This window comes from Crocodylus porosus, unplaced genomic scaffold (genome assembly GCF_001723895.1).
Source record: "Crocodylus porosus isolate Cpor-Errol unplaced genomic scaffold, CroPor_comp1, whole genome shotgun sequence".
In the NCBI taxonomy this organism is placed as follows: domain Eukaryota; kingdom Metazoa; phylum Chordata; order Crocodylia; family Crocodylidae; genus Crocodylus; species Crocodylus porosus.
The window spans coordinates 15,711,687-15,728,278 of NW_017728923.1; positions in this window are offsets into that span (position 1 = coordinate 15,711,687).

Sequence of the window (16,592 nt, forward strand, 5' to 3'; positions counted from 1 at the left end):
CTTGGTGACTGTTGCCTCCTGGGTCTGCGGAGGCACCTGGGGTGCCCCTGTGGCCGAGCTGGGCAGGTAACAGGGGGGTGGGCGGTGAAGTACTTCCAGTCCACTTCTGGGTTCACTGCCTAGCACGTGTCCCCCCTGCAAACGCTCCTGTGGGACACTCCATCCGGTCCAGCATTGCAGCATTCATGAGCCGTGGCTGGTACCTGGAGGTATGTAGAAAAAACATTTGAAGCTATGGCTGTGTCCAAATTGCTGATTCTCCAAATCAGCATTGAATCTTCAAATTTGGATTCGGCTGAATCAAATTGGCGACAGTGATCCGAATCAACTAATCAAGTCACTGTCCCTGATTCAGGCCAAATCTGAACCCGAATTGAATAGGGCCTGTTTTGCACACCCATAATAATTAGCACATGTTAAGGGTGCTTAAAACAGGAGTGTTCCCTCTGGGGCACTTAGCTTGGCGGCCTCCTGGGGGGAGGATTATCTCTCACTGGTCTTAGGCAGCCCATGTTGCAGTACCATTAGACTACGATAGTAGTCGAGGCAGCCTTATAGAACTGCACATAAATGAGGAACCCAGGTTTCAGGTGAGTGCTGCAGAATCCCTTGGAACTTGATGTATGAACAGTGAGCCATGTGATTCTGATCTCTTTGTATATGAACTAAATCTCTCTCTGATATCCTCCAGGTGGTTCTCACTGGAACCTCTCCTGCTTCTTATGCAAATACTTCCTCTGAATTGCTCAAAACCTCTTTCTTTTTCAAAATGTGTCATTTCAGTGGAAAGCCACGCAGGACCAAACCCTGATAAGCTTACTCAATACCAATCAGTCTAAATCAAAACTTCTGTTTCACTAAAGTCAAGGTATGGGAGAAAGGGGACTGGGACTACTTTGCATCCAGGGCTCTATAAACAAAATATTTATTATAACTCTGTTCCCTAAAGAAGTCTTAATTTAAATGGGCTAGAATAGTTTTATCATGTCTTTGGTACAGATGGCAGCTGGAGCATGGAGCAGTTGAATGAGTCACATGGGGAGTCTGTTGAAAACTCAGAAATGGAACATCATAGAAGTCAGGCCTGCTGAGCCTCAACATGAAACCATCCTTCCTGTTTCTTCTGTAGGTTTTGTTTTCTTCTCCAGAATCTAAATTTTCATTTAAAATGAAACCTCTGAAATCAGAACTCTCTCAGTTGTTTGTGTAAACCAGATACCATTCTATTTTTGAGCCTGCCTTCAGACGTACTGAAACCAACAGCGTCAAAGAAGTGTGAACCTTCCTCATTTGTCTAAACTAGATATTAAGACCAAAATCTGGCATTTCTTAAATTCTCCACTGTTTAAATACAACAATTCTTTCAGGAGGATACTTCCTTATTTGTCCTCACTATGTCTGTCTCATGATCACAGTCAAGCAGCAGTAAGACAAAGCACGCGAGTCCAAATTGTCTGCAGGCTCATTTAATCATCTATGCCTTGGTAAAATGACCATAAAAATTGATCACTTCACACTGATGTAAGCTGCTACACCAGGTGTGAAACAGTGGAGAACTGAGCTTTTTATTATTTTCTTTATGTACAGATGTTACTGAATAGGTAAGTCATCTTACCTAGAGAATAAAAGCCACAGTGTGATATGATGCAGATTGTTTACTAAGGCTCAATGGATATAGCACTTACAGCCAGTTAAGGGCTAGCTAATTGAACTGAACAATTCACTTTTTTCTAATTCTAGAATTTTTGTTCCTTGACAGACAAAGCTTCCTGCAGATTCCCTTTCCCTTCCACTCTTCTCCATCGTATACTCCTCAGCCTTAATGGTATAACTTCATTTTAACTCATTGAAATCGTAGGAAGGTTTCAAACAAGGATTAGAAACACAATTGGGTTATATCCACAGTTACAGTAAATAAGGTGAAAGGCTGGGGTTTTAAATTAGCTGCTGAAATTCAGTGGGAATGAGGCATCTCCCTAAGGTTCCTTTGAAAATTGCAGACAACGTGTATGTGTGAGAGAGAGAGAGCCTTGTTTCAGACCACAGGCTACCTGCTAACAATGTTTAGGAAGACAGTGTCCCTGTGGACAGGTTCTTTCATAATTGTTCATCAGGACGGTGTTTGTTATTTCTTCTGCAGCATCTGGCATGGCATTTCTGAGACTCAGAATGGTGGAGGGGCCCCATCCCTCCCTGCTTGCTGCCCTTGCTGGATGGCTAGGAGAGGAAAACTGCCCTAATCAGAGGGAAGTACAGCTGGAAGGACCTTTTGAGGTCACCTAGTCCAGTGGTTCTCAACCTTTTTTGTACAAGAACACATTTGTAAACATCAATGGCCAGTCCAAACCCAGTAAATAATTTAAACAGCCCCCTGGCTCTGCCAGTGCCCCTCACTCCTGACCTGCTGCCCCCACCCCAGCCCCTCAGTATGTGGGGTGGAGGGGGGATGCAATGGGGGATGAGGGAGGCAAGCAGCCTCTTACAGACTGGAATTCTGCCAGTCTGCAAGGGAAAACCCAGTTTCCCATGTTTTTCTTCATTAAAGAATAATCCATTTTTAAAGTCTGTTCACAACCCTTTCATATATTCTTGTGACCCACTTTTGGGTCACGGCCAACAGGTTGAAATACTGATCTAGTCCAGTCTCTGCTCAAGGCAGTATCATTTCTGACTAAACCATCCCAGCCAAGTGTCTGTCTAACCTGCTTTTGAAAACTTCCAGGCACGAAGACTATATAGCTTTTCTGTATAGCTTATTCCAATGCTTGACCACAAAGTCAGAAAATTCCTTCTAACCTCCAATCTAAATTTCCTCTGCTGAGCTTGAAGCCATTGCACCTTGTCCTGTCCCCTATAGCCAAAGAAAAAAAATCCATCTCCATGCTCACCCTTCAGGTATTTGAAGACTGTTATCAAATCCATCCTCAAAACCTCCAGACATGGGACATCTCTTCTCTAAGCTACAAACCCTAGATCTTTCAGCTTTCCGTAAACATTTTTGTGGCTCTTCATTGGACTCTTTCTAATCTGTCCAAATCCCACATACTTCTTGAAGTGTGGGGCCCAAAACTGGACACAGTACTCCAGTTGTTGACTCGCCAGTGCTGAATAGAACAGCAGAATCACTTCCCTTGATTTGCAAGTGACCCTCTTGTTAATATAATCCAGGATGCTGTTGCCTTTTTGCGGGGGACAAGAGCGGATTCTTAGCTCATATTCAGCTTATGGTGTACTGTAACTGTCAGGTCCTTCACTGCAGTACTGCAGCCTAGCTTCTCATTCCCCAGTCTGTATTTCTGTGTACACTTATTCCCTTGCAGGGAAGGACTTTGCACTGGTCCTTTTTTAATCTCATCTAGTTGATTGTAGACCATATTTCCAGTCTATCCAAGTAATTCTTACTCTCCAGAGTGTCTGCAACTCCACCTAACTTGGTGTCATCCACAAAGTTGCTAAACCTGCACTCAATCCCATCATCCAATTCATTAATGAAGATACTGAAAAATACCAGAGCCAGGACAGACCTCTGGGAAATCCCACTTGGTACCACCTCCCAACTAGATATTAAGCCATAGCTATACATTGAGCATAATGATCCAACCAGTTATGTATATGTCTTATAGTACTTTCAGCTAGTTTGTATTTCCTTAGCTTGTTAATGAGAATGTCATGGGAGACATCCACTGTTCCTCACCCATATCCACAGAGCCTGTCAATTTATCACAGATGGCAAACAGGTTGGCTAGGCATGACTTGCTTTTGGTGAATCCATGCTGGCTGTTCCTCACGCTGTTGAATTGCTGCAGGCTTTGAAGACGGCTGAATGACAAGGAAAATAGGAAGCCCTCATACCCTTTCTGAAAAAGACGGCTGATGAGACATCAAGGCCACAATAAAAATGTCTCTGGAAGACAAGCTGAGCGAAGCTGCAAGAATATTCATGATGGAAATAAGATACAAGAGCTCTCTGCTCAGGTACAGAGAAGACTAGAAGCGTACACTTTGTTAAACCTAAAAGGCCAAGCCTCAATCAAAAATCTTGATGCTATAATAGGGGAATTTTAGTGGTATCTAAAGGAGGAGAGAGAGAAAGGCAATCCTAGAATGTATCCCTTAGGTCAGGGCTTTGCAGGCATTCAATGGTGTGGGGCCTCCGTGTGCTGGTGCTCTTCCTGCGCGGCTGTGTAGACAAGTGGTGGCCAGGTCCCAGTGCTTTCCTGCCTGCCTCTGAATCAGAGTGGGTCATTCAGGCCTGCAGCTGGAAAAGCTTTCCTGCCCTACTTCTAGGTTCTTGTGCTGGCTGATTTTGAATTTGAGAGAGCATGGCAGTCTCTGGCCCCTAAGCCTTTGTTATTAGCATTAAAAGTTACATCTCTCAAGTTCCCTGTAAAAGAAAATACAATGGAACTGCCTCTTGCTTGGAGGAAAGTCATGTAATAAAGATCATTTTTTTGAAAATTTAGCAAAAGATTTGGTACAGCTGAAATCAGTCTTCAGGGCTAAAAGTATAGACGGTCAAAATGCCAGAGACTGAATTGATTCAATTTACACAGGTTAGTCTAAACTGCATAGATTAAACCAATAAGCAAGTGAACGGACATTCACTTTTGATTCCAGAAATGTAGCCACATGCCTTCAGCTTCTGGCCTGAACCAGTGGGGGATGCTAGAGCATACCACCTTGCTCAGCTGGGGCAGATAGTTTGGGCCAAGGCTACCCTGTCCACCCTCCTGGGTGGGTGGGGAGGGGCAGTTGCCGGGGAGGTGCAAAGCATCCTGGGATGTTGGTGGACTGTGAGTTAACTTGAATCTGGAGGGGATCTGGGACAGAAGTTCAATAAACTGATTTAACATAAATCAGTTAGGTCTGATGCTACATCCATCCAGGTTTATTTTAAACTGGTTTTGGCCATTTTGAAAGTGTTTTTTGTGGAATGAACTTCTGTTGTGTTACAGATATGAACCAGTTTCCGATCACTTATACCAGCTGACATGTAATTTCTGTCCATAGCCCAGAAGATCAAGGGAGGTTGCCAGGAGTTCAAGACTCAGATATTTTTATGCAGTTCCTAGCTCAGTTTCATTTCCAGCATTGTGGGGAAGTGGATCCATTCCAAAAACCACAAGAAACAGAAAGCTTTTAAAGTAGCCCACAGTAAATTGAATTCCTGTTTTGTTTTACACCAAATTTACTTCCCAATTATTATGTCTGCCCTGCTTGCATGTTGGAAGAAATCAGAATTTGTGATAGGGGTAATATCTTTTATTAGACCAACTAGATTGTTTAAAAAAAATTTCTTTATTTGCAAGTTTTTGGGCACAAGTACCCTTCTTCAGGCACAGGAGGAAAGTTTGTAAAAGTTCTCCTAGGTAGAAATGCAAGTTCATATTTCACAGGAGAGTTGAAGGTGTGGTAAAATCCCCTGTTTGGAACAGCTCACTTTATGCAGATTAGGCTCAGAGAAAAGTTAGATTAGTCTGTTTATCTCAAAGCTGTTTGTTCCAGGTGAACAAAGGTAGGCATTGCCTTTGTTCAAGGTAATTTGCATTATAATAGAGCCCAGAGACACCTCACCACATAAGAAATTCCTGCCCAGAACAGCATTCCACTTTTTTACTCTCCTGTGAGCTATGAAACATCATAACCAGAAGGAATATGACTCTATATCCCCCTTGCCACTCAACAGCTTCAAGGTAAACAAATGAATCCAACTTTTCTCTGAGCCTAATCTGCATAAAGTGAGCTGTTCCAAACAGGGGATTTTACCACACCTTCAACTCTCCTGTGAAATATGAACTTTCATTTCTACCTAGGAGAACTTTTACAAACTTTTCTCCTATTCCTGATGAAGGGTGCTTGTGCCCAAAAACTTGCAAACATAGCTTTTTTTTTTTTCAAAAATCTAGTAGGTCTAATAAAAGATATCACCTCAACCATGAGTTTTGATTCCTTTTGCCTCTAGACCAGGGGTAGGCAATGTTTTTTGGCTGGAGTGCCAAAAAACCACAATGTCTAACTTGGAAGGTGCTGGAGTGCTGACATGCTGGAGCCCGGAGCAGCTGTTTGCAGCCTCCCAGGTGCAGCCGGCCACAGAGCCTGGTCTGCTTGCAGTAGGGCTTGCAGCCTCCCAGCTGCCTGCTGGGAGCAGCCTGGGCTCCATGGCTGGCAGCAGCTGCTTAGAGCCCAGGTTAGTGGTGGTGTGCCGAGCAAAATGGCCTTGTGTGCCATGCTCGGCACGCATGCCGGGGGTTGTTGACCCCTGCTCTAGACCAATATGCCTACAACCTGGATTCCTTCTTACATGTTGGAACTTATTCAAGACTATGACTGACTTATCAGGGGTTGGGGGTTATTCTGCTTCAAGGTTACACTTGATGTTTGGGACATTTATGTCAACTCTTATTAAATGGCTGAATGTGGAGTGCCCCGGGAGGGGTTTAAGGATGCCTTGACCACAAACTGATCTCTTAGCAAGTGACCTGTCTGTGGAAAAGATTTATTTATATTAAGTGTCAGCAATCCTCTATGGTTTTGTGTTTCTTACTGTGTTGGGAATTTAAAGAAACATTTGACAACATTCCTGGTGCCAGCCCAAGACCCCACTACGTCACCATCTGTGTCTGAGGAGTTTCCTGTGAGCCTGGCAGCTTGACATTCTACCTAGAGGAAGCCTGAGAGACAGCCTTTCTCTCTGCAAGAAGTCAAAGAAAGGTGGCCAGGGCCAAGTGTCAGGGCTATTCAGGGGTGTCAAACGTACAACTCAGGCTGGTTCTAGCCCATCTTTAAGTATGTTGGGAGCAAAAAGAGGGTGCAGTGTAGCTTAGGGCCCCTACATGACAGGCAGGGGGGCTTAGCGATGGATAGCAAGGACAAGGCAGAGCTCTTCAATGAGTTTTTTGCCTCTGTCTTCTTAAATAAGAGTCTAGATGAACCCTCAATATGCATCAGGGACACCATCAAGGGGAACATCAGCCGACCAACAGTCAGTGCCATCACAGTAAAAAGACACTTGGAGGGACTGGACGTGATCAGATCACCAGGACCAGAGGGACTCCACCCACGGGTAATGAAGGAATTAGTGAGTATCATAGCTGAACCTCTGGCAAAGATATATGAGCACTCATGGTGCTCGGGTCAGGTCCCAGAGGATTGGAAGAGGGCCGATATTACCCCAATCTTGAAGAAGGGGTGGAAGGAGGATCTGGGGAACGATAGACCAGTCAGCTGTACCTCTATCCCTGGGAAAATCCTAGAAAAAATTATCAAGGAACACATCTGTGGGAGCCCACTGGCTAATGTGATGTGGAGGGGTAACCAACACAGGGTTTATAGCAGGCAGGTCCTGCCTGACTAACTTAGTTTCTTTTTACGACAAGGCCACCAAATGTTTAGATGCAGGAATCAAGGTGGGTGTTATCTATCTGGACTTCAAGAAGGCCTTTGACATAGTATCCCATATCATCCTTATAAATAAACTGAGGAGATTTGCCGTGGATGATTATATGGTAGACCAGGTACTAAACTGGCTCAGGGGTCGTACTCAGAGGGTGGTGGTGGATGGGTTGGTGTCAACCTGGAAAGTTGTGTGCAGTGGAGTCCCTCAGGGCTCAGTTCTGGGATTGATGCTGTTCAGCATCTTCATCAGCGATATGGATGGAGGGTGGGAAGCACCCTGTCCAAATTCATGGATGACACAAAAATATGGGGTGAAGCTAACACCCTGGAGTGACCTAGATAGGTTGGGCAAGTGGGCAGAGAACAACAGGATGTCATTCAAGAAGGACAAGTGCAAGGTGCTGCATCAGGGGAGAAAGAACTGCCATCATACCTATGGGCTGGGGGGTGACCTTCTCAGCCCCGCTGAAACAGAAAGAGATCTTGGAGTCACTGTTGACTCCAGATGAACATGAGTCGTCAGTGCGATGAAGTAGTTGGCAGAGCCAATCATACCTTGTCATGCATCTGTAGGTGCTTCACAAGCAGGTCCAGGGATTCTCTCTCTCTGTGGCACTGGTCAGGCCGCAGCTGGAGTACTGTGTCCAGTTCTGGATGCTTCAGTTCAAGCGGGATGCGGACAACCTGGAGAGGGTCCAAAGAAGAGCCACTCATCTGATTAGAGGCCTGTAGGGAAGGCCCTACGAGGAAAGGCTAAGGGACCTTAACCTCTTCAGCCTCTCCAAGAGAAGGCCGAAAGGGGACCTTGTGGCAGTGTACAAATTCATAAGGGGAGAGCAACATGAAGTAGGTGACTATATGTTTACTGGGGTACCCCCTGGAACAACAAGGAACAATGGCCATAAGCTACTGCAGAGTAGGTTTAGACTGGACATTAGAAAAAAGTTCCTCACGGTCAGGGTTGCCAGGATGTGGAATGGGCTTCCAAGGGAGATGGTGCTTGCCCCATCCTTGGGGGGTCTTCAAGAGGAGACTGGACAGGTACCTAGCTGGGTTCACATGACCCCAGGTTTGGTGACCCTTTTTTTTCCTGCCAGGGGCAGGGGGTCAGACTAGATGGCCCACTGAGGTCCCTTCCGACTGTAGAATCAACGAATCTATGGAGCCACTTCATCCAGCTTCTCATGTCACTGGTAGGCAACAGAAAGTTGGAGGAAGGCCAGCAGTGGATGTGTCCTGTGCAACATAGCCTTCCATCTCCCCATGGCTGCCTGGCCCACTGCTGCTCACACACTTTTTCCACAGCAAATGGTCTCCTGGCTTGCAGGCACTTGGCACATTATTGCCACTGCAGTGGCCTGCCCCAGGCCTAATCCAGTCCTTCAAGAGCCCCCATGGTTTGGATCTGGCCTGGACCCCAGGTGAGGTTGACTCTCCTTCCCTAAAATCCAGTGGAGCAGGTGAGAAGACCCAGTGCAGAGGGCTGAATCATGTGAAACTTTATTCTGCTTTGTTGAACCACTCCATCTCCCCCTTCTTCCTTTGCTACTGTTTCTCACTTTTCCCACTTGTCTTGCCTTCCTCTCCCTCTGACATTCTCCTTTCCCCTCATCCACTTCCTCAAGTTCTTTCCATCTGTTTTCTTCCCCTGAATCACCATCTTCAGTTTCATTAACTGCTTTTTGAACCCACCCTTTCCCACAACCTCAGATTGCAAATACACATGGTAAGAAATCTGAAGTGAAGACCACTCACAGCATTGGGTTGTTTGCTGCATTCTTGGATGCCAGTCTTTGTATTTGCAATAGCAGTTATAATCCACCACTGTCACTTATGTGTCCGTTTAATGTGGGAAAGGAAACTGGCCAGTTGTAAAATGGAGTGGAGGAGACCATCTAGTTTTGGAGAAATAGTCTCACAACATACAGTGCTCTTTTTCTGTCTCCTTACCATATGCTTATTATATAAGTATGGAGACTTGTATGAGAAAATATGGGGTGTGTGTTGGGAAATACCATTTAAACAGTGAGTTTTGGCAGAGCTTCTGACCTGGATGGAGTGTCTATGGTTTATCTTCTCCAGACCTAACGCTGATTCCATTTTGATTACAGTAGTCAACAGTTGTTGCTTTTTTGATTGTGATTCAAGTGGGGAGATGCCATTTTTGCAGGGGTGAGCTACGGACAAGCACAACATTCCAAATTCCCAGTAGCGAGTGTTACTGCTTTGACCCATCTTGGTGCTCTTTCCTAGCCTTTCCAGAGTTTTTCCCTATATTCCTTTCTCCACTTTTTCTCATTTTCCTTTCAGCTTGCGATGCTCGAGAAGATTATGCCCATCAACAGAGCTGTCCAATGGGTGGCCCACAGTCTGTGTGCAGCCTATGAAGGGTTAGTGTAGAGCCCCCAGGCTCCCATCCAGATGCTGCTGTTCACTTTGCCCCAACTCTTGTGGCATTGGTGGGGGAGGAAATCACTCGCATGATGGGAACAATGTGGAGGGTTGGGTCTCACACTTCTTGTGTGGCAGCAGTCAAGGGGGATTGCCCACATGGTGGTGGCAGCACAGGGCTCATGTGGTGGGAGTCCTGGGGAGACTGTGTGGTCCCTGTGGCATGCAGCCCTTGTAGTGTGAAGTCTGGGGCCCGTGACATGGCTTGTGGCCCCTGACATTGGACAGCTCTGCTCTACAAGACTGATTTGCTTCACACTACTGGTGCAATGTATTAATTCCCAATTAAGCTGCATGTGCTCCATCACCTGGATGTCTGGCAAGTGGGAGCTTCTGGTAAAGTAACCCAAGAGCGGTGAAATCAGTTTCTTATGAATTTCACCCATAGACTCTGGCTCCACATCCCCCAGCCCGTATTCTACAAGCAGTATGGCATGTGAGAGCACAGGTGATTCAGCTGTTCCATCATCCTTATCTAGAAGTCCTTACATGACCAATATAATTACTGAACCAGTCAAATGGTCCCAGTTCTCATATTTACTTCTGGGAATGTAAAAGAGGGAACATATTCTGCAATTTAAGGGGAAAATATACTCAGTTTAAAGAGTGAGATAGGCAAGACTACTAAATTAGAGCATAACAGTGCATCAAAAGTGATCTTTTCATCCAGATCTGGGTGAGTTTTTCATGTCGTGCTGGCACTCAGTGGTCTGGGCATGCTTCGTGGAAGTTTTACTAAATTATACAGGGAACCCCCTAGTTCTACTGTGATTGCTGCGGATTCTAAAAAAACTTCTGAGGTTTTTATTGACAAATCCCACCCTCGAGATCACAAGCTAGTGCAAACTGAAGCTGATCACACAGTAAATGGATTATTCCTATTTTTTCTTAGTACTTTGGTTCTTCTAAATATGGCTTTCTTTATGCCCTCCAGGGACTTGGCTAATTCTGTTATTGATATAATTGCTTCACTGATCATGCCCCTATCCACATCTACTGGTGTCCTAACAGGATCACACCTGATCTAATAGCTTTATTAGTTTCACATCCACCAAGGAAGAGGGAATGTAAAAAAAAATAGTCTCCCAAGAAAAAAGTAAAAGAATATGATTTTCTTAAACATAGTCACAGCTTCAGAATTGTTACAGTTCCTGATCAATTTTATGTATTAATTCAACGCACTGCCCTCTCGACAGCTGCCCTCAGAAATCAGGTGAAAAAGCTGCCAGTTTCTGGCAATCCAGGTATTTTTGGATTAATATTTTGAAATATTACTATGATGAAAATTACCACCGCACATTGTGGAATCCTGCATCCCTGCCTCCTGTCACTAGAAGATGAATTAATCGAGGCAATTAAATAAGTGAAAATGGGGAAAACCCACAAGATAGTTGACTTCCCCATTGTGTTATACCTTACTGAATTCTTACTGAAAGCTATTGCAGTGCTAGAACTGTATGATGATTCACTTCTAGAGGGAACCCTCCACCTTATGTTGATGGAAGCCCCAATCTCAGTTATTTGTAAGCCATGGAGGGATATTGTACTATATACTGATTATTATCAGTGGTTCTGTCAAGGAGACTGAAGAAGTTGTGGGACTGTATAATACATCCAAATCAAGTTTGTTTGGTTTTGACATACTACTGATTTTAAAACAGTGAAACGTGATGCCCACAAGCCTTTTTAGCCTTACACAGAATAGGATGAGGTGATAGGGTAGGTTGGAGACTTGTGTTACCAGGAAGCTTGCCCCACTGTCTCCCTTTGTCAGCCTCCCTCACTGCTGCTGCCTCCAGAGAGTAGGGCTGGGGGGGGAGGGGGAGCCTGCAGTGCTGGCCTTGTCCTCTCACTCCAACCCCTCCATCCCCACCATCATGACAGCGCTCCACTGTGCCTTTGCTTCCTGTCCATAATGCTCTTGGAGCACTCTGATTTGTTGTTTCAGTAACCAATCACAGTGCTCCAAGAGTGTTACAGACAGACAGATGGACTAAGCCCTTTATTATATTAGACTACGTGTGTGTGTGTGTGTGTAAGTAATCAATGTCTGTGACTCACCTGTCAATCTATGTTGGTTTAAGATTGATCTTGCTTAGAAAAGTTGTTGAAGAGTATATTTGCATAATTTTGTTGATGACCCCATGGAGCGTGCAATGTTTGACTATATGTATAAAAGGTACATACCTTTTTGTAGTTTTTATAATCTGTTTCTTTATGAAACCCAATGAAAAAAATCTTGCAAATGCACATATGCACAAAAAATGCACTTACCTTCAGTGGCTACATTTACCATCAAAGTTGATTCTGTTTCCTGAAATTGGTTTCTGATTCCCCCTGAAAGACTGTGTTTTTTCTTTCTTTTCTTTTTTTTTTTTTTAGGTTAATTTCAGAGAAACCAAACCCCATGCATGAAAGCTGTAAAACATCATTGTACACATAAACTGTGGTAGCAAGAATGTTACTCATGTGACCTGCCTCTGGTTCCCTGAATTCCAATTAATTCCTAGTTTCCACGGATTGATAGCAGGGAGATCACAGTTGAGTTACTTACTGTTGAACTTGTGACAGTGTGTGCCTGCGTGGGATGTTGGGAATTTCTTTAGAACTGAGAGATGAACTCATTAGAAAACTCAGGACTCAGTTGATTTGGGTCAGATCAGAAATGTGGTGGCCTGTCTGCACACACTGCCGTGCAGTATGGTGCAGCTTGCACTTTTTTGGAGTATAAATAGCTTCTAATGATTCATTCAGCATCCTCTCTCCTGCTTGCATGTGATGATTTCATTGCTGCACCTACAAGGAAGTGTTGGGGCTCAGTGAGTTAAACTCTCTTTGCCTCTCTTTATGTTGCATAGAAAGCCAGTTTGATCCTGAATGTCTGAATCTTCTTCTGACTTCAACAGGATTTAAGGGCATTCAGCACCTTCTAGTAGCTGCTCACACAGTGCAGAATCAGGCTTTATGCTGTTACTGAAATTGGCAGTCTCCCGGAAGCCAGCAAAACCTAATTTACATACACACAAATTACTTGTACTTGTATTGCCCCTCCCACTTAAGCTAGGGACAGACATTACACATAAGCTGGTTTAAGTGATCAGAAACTGGTATAAACCTGTAACAGAACAGATGTTCAGTGCACATTAACCAGTTTGAAAATGGCTGAAACCAGTGTAAGACAAAACTGGTTGAATGTAGTATCAGAGTTAACAGATTTGGTTCAAACTGTTTTATGCAATGTCTGTCCCAGACCTCTTGCTGGTTTAAGATAAATCAGACTCCCTCAGCATCCCAGCATGCTCTCTGGGCTGGGCGGGGCTCTTTGCTTCACAGCAGGGCTAGATCCTCCCCTCTGCTCCCAGCTGGAGCTCCAGTAGAAACTGCCAGTACAACAATGTCTGCCTGGCTTCCCCCTGCCCTACCGCCCCCTCACTGCTTGCTGGACAAGCAGGGATCCCCCTCTGCCTCCCTCCTGTCTTCCACAGCATGTCTCCAATGTCACTGGAACAGGCAGACAGAACAGTGACTGCTTAGGGCTGTTTGGAGCCTATCAACAGGTCAGGGGTATGCTGTTTAAGAAGAGTTTGAAGTACTGGAGAGAGGCTATTGTTTTGCTGATGAGGTGATAAACACTGTTATCAGCTCCCTGCTGGCTTGTTCACCTGTCAGTTTGCTGCAGACAGTATAACGAAGCAGGGAGAAGGAGACTGAAAAGCTCTGTATCATCAACAGATGCATGACTGCAAACCCCACCTCAGCTCAGCTCTGTGTAAGGTAAGAGAGGGCTGATCTAGTGCCCCCCAGCATCTAGCCTAAGCCACTGCATTCACGTGCCTGAATTTCCTCAGTCCAGAGAGAATGTCCAGTTACAAACCAGTTCAGCCTACCCAGGTTAGACTAATCTGCAAAGATTGAATCAATTCAGGCTCAGGCTGTTTGAATGTCTGTCCCTAGCCTTAGGGTTAAATCCTATCTCCTTTCCCAAGGGTTGGGCATTCCAAGTCAGCACTGGAGAAGGATGGAGCAGGTTTGCCAGGGCCTGTGCAGGGCATTCCCAACTCTCATGTGCTATGAACCTCTGTATAAGGGTGAATGGGGCAGGTCCAATGAATCTATCAGCCACGTTCCACAGCAAGCAGTAAAAGTTAGTGCAGGGCTGAAGCTGCAGAGAGGGCTTTCTAGGACATGGGGGAGGCGATTCCTTCCTGTTCAGCTTCCGAGACCTCCCGCATAAGCTCTGCTCCCTATGCTCTGATATAGTATGTGATCCTGTAGTTAAAGCTGCAATGCAAAACTAGGACAAATTAAGAAACTATTAGGAAGGTTGGAAACAAAAATCTTACCTTTTATAATCTTCATGTTTGAATTTGCAACCTAAGCAGCCTGTTTAATGTAGCTTCCTGAAATATAATGTTGTCCAAACAAAGTTTAGGATATGTAAGTGTGTTGGTTCCTACAAAATATTCAACAAGGACGTATACATCTTGATTTACTGCATGGGTACACAAATGACTTCAAGGTAAACTAGACTGTGAACTTCCAGGGCATCAGACGCAGTGTGGTACCTGCATTTGAGCAGATTTACCCTGCAGTAATTGCAATCTAATTCAATCCTTAATACTCCGTAGGTTGTTTAACCTAGGGAGGGAGGAAGGAAGGGTGTTTAAGTGAATGATTTACTGGCTTAAAATCAAGTGGCTTGAGTGCAATGCCTAGCTCTGTTTCAGGCTTCTGCCCTGACTGTGAATATGTAAATAACTGAGCTCTGTGGCTTATTTTACGTGGTGTAGAGTGAAGCTAATACCAGATTTTCTTGCATACAATGCACCTTTTTTTCCCCAAAATCAGGTGGTGGAAACTGGGGTGTGTATAATACATGAGGAAATAGATTCCCACAGATCCAAAAATCTGATGGTGAGGAAGCAGGGGCAGAATTAATGTTGTAACACAACATGTGACACCCCGCCCCCGCCCGCCCTGGACCTGGCATGCTGGATTAAGCCATGGCCCCAGATCTGATGTATAGGGGTGGAATTGGCTCCCAGCTCCCAGATCCAGTGTGCACTGCAAGCTTCATCCCATGCACAGGGATGGCAGCAGGTTCAGGAGTAAGGTTGGCTCCCTAGCTGTTACTATGCAATTACCCAAGACTATATCTTTTTTCTTCATGTTTCCTTTTCAAACATAGGGTGTGTGTTATATTCAGAGATGTGTTATATGTGGCAGAATACGGTATTCACTCCCTCATGACCTACTATGAGAAAGGAATCTAATAATAATTGTGAGGAACTCAGATCAGTGGTGAGGATCATACAAATAACTAGAAAACTAGCTTTTGTTTGTGACATCAAGCATCTATGGCAGTGATTCTCAATCCATGGGCCACATGCAACCCAATCAGCACACTGCTGTGGCCTAATGTTTTAAAAAACAAAACATTTGTAAATGGATACACAGGAGGTAAGTTGTGTGGGTACAGCCCACATAACACACTGAGAGCTGCAAGTGTGGCCAACTATGGCAAATAGGTTGAGAACCACTGATCTTGGTGTTAACTTCATTGTGCAATTCATTCTTCAGTTCTGCAAAATAGGTACAATAATATCTATCGGCTTTATGAATTATGCGAATTCATGTTTGTAAAGTGTTGACCAACCTGACTATATCTAGATCTATAGCTATGAACCAGAGCCTGCCAAAAAACTCTCTTTAAAAACAATTTTCAGTGAAAAACAAAAAATAGTAAAAATGCTAAGATTCAATACATATACTACCCCAGTTCAGCATGGTACTTGGTGCCATGGTATATGGGTGTCACCAAAAAGCTGTGAATAGTTAGTTAATGGAATTGTTTGTTTATTTAAAGTTCTGTAGAAGCTTAAGTCTTTGCTGGATGCTCATGACAGAAATATATAGAAATGCATGACAGCCAGTTGTGAAGATCTGGAGCCATTTAGAAACTGTCCATAGGTGAACACATCCACATCATTTATGATGATAAAATCGTCTACTGAGCTGAGTCAGACAGTATAGCTGGAATATAGTTCTAAATGAAGTGGTAGGTGGTTTCCTGGTAAAACTCCCCTTGACTCTAGGAACCCACCGTGACTCAACTTTGGCAGTCACTAGAAACTTAATTAAAACAGAGTATTTTAATAAAGTACTGGTTGCACCTGCGCTTTGCTACAAAAGATAAATTTGATTTTTTAAAAAAATTTTTATAACCTTTTGTCATAATTATCATCTTCACTTTATAGTTTATGTATCATCGCCTGTTCCAACTTCAAAAGCTTTCAGACCATCATTTCTATCTGCTTTCTTCCCTTGTAGACTGTAACTGAAATTTTTTACATGGGTGAGCTACCAACCCCCATGATCTGGCCTCTGGAATAAGAGATTTAAGTTATATAGATTTTTCTCTTGTTTTTGTAGCTTTTCAATGGGCCCTGTAGTCAGACCCAGAGGAATGGAAACAGCAGCAAGGATGAATATAGCTCATTATTTTCTGTTACCTTAAACAATGATCTTTAGATAGATGAGATTGTTTGGACCTCCTAATTGTCAGCTTGAAGGCTAATACTGAAGTTCTCCAAATGGATCAATAGGGGTTTGGGATCTGCCTGTGTAGAGCCCTTTGTAGACCCTATTCCTGTAAATACAATCATGTTCTGGACTTGATTCTTCTGCCACTTTTACCACTTTCCTGCCAATGGAACTTCATAAACTAGAAACAGAATGCCCTTGGT